We start from the raw sequence: 1,162 nt of genomic DNA on the forward strand, positions 1-1,162 counted from the left end.
ATAGCTAGCAAGTTTCATCGGCACGAAGACCGGAACAGAGCAAATGAAGGGGCGAGGAGGAGATGTCATTTGTGCTCACCAACGAACGCAGGGGCGGAGCTCGTCGAACACTAGACCCTCGCAACGACGAAATAACTGCATATTTAAATTGAAAGATGAGTAACATAGCAAGTATTCGACACCGACGGCCACATGTACCTCGCACTGGCGATACTTGCTATTTACGGTACCATCGACACCGAGGAACCCTCTAACCCGCTCGTCCCCGGGTAAACTAAATAGCAACTACCATCGGTGCAAGGTACATGAAGCGGTCAACATTGACCACTAGATCCACATCCCACAAGTGAAGCCGGCGCCCTGCATCCCGCAATAATAGTTCTAGTGGCCGATGATGGTCGAACACCTTCGCGAATTTGTCTGGCAGCCTCTACGATGAGGATTAAAGCCAAGTTTTGAAATTTCAAACAACCAAACCGACTTTAATTAGTTTGGGTGTTTCAAGTTTCAACACTTAGCTTTCAATCATCATCTCTGTGGCTGCCAAACAAATTCACAATGGTGTTCGACCGCCATCGACACCGAGAACTATTGCTACTGGACGCAGGACCCCTGTGTCACTTGTGGGACGTGGATGTAGTATTCGACACCGACGACCACATGTACCTCGCACTGACGATACTTGCTTTTAGGGTACAATCTACACCGAGGAACGCCCTAATTAACCACCTAATTTGCAATGGTGTTCGACCGCCATCGACGCCGAGAACAGTTGCTTTGGGACGCCGGACATCGGCGTCACTTGTGGGACGTGGATGTAGTGTCGGGGTGTACGGGGTGTGGGTCGGGGTGTCGACGGGTCAGCACTCGGACCGGGGGTTCTCGGCATGGGCGTCGGGACCGGCGGGACCCACTGGCTCCACCATCTATCCCCTCGGCAACCCTCTTCCTTTTCCCCTTTTTCCTCTTCTTCTACTTTGTCTTTTTTTCAAATTTTTTCTTCTTCTAATTATCTAAACCTAAATCTGGCAGTAACCTAATCCTACCACTATAACCTAATTAAACCTAAACACAAAAAATAGTAAAAAAATTCACCTTTGCTCGGCGGTGGTGGAGGAGGCGGCGGGCGGCGGGGCGGCGGCGGCGGGGCGCCGCCAGGGTG

Source organism: Triticum dicoccoides, chromosome 6B, assembly GCF_002162155.2.
Source record: "Triticum dicoccoides isolate Atlit2015 ecotype Zavitan chromosome 6B, WEW_v2.0, whole genome shotgun sequence".
Lineage (NCBI taxonomy): Eukaryota > Viridiplantae > Streptophyta > Magnoliopsida > Poales > Poaceae > Triticum > Triticum dicoccoides.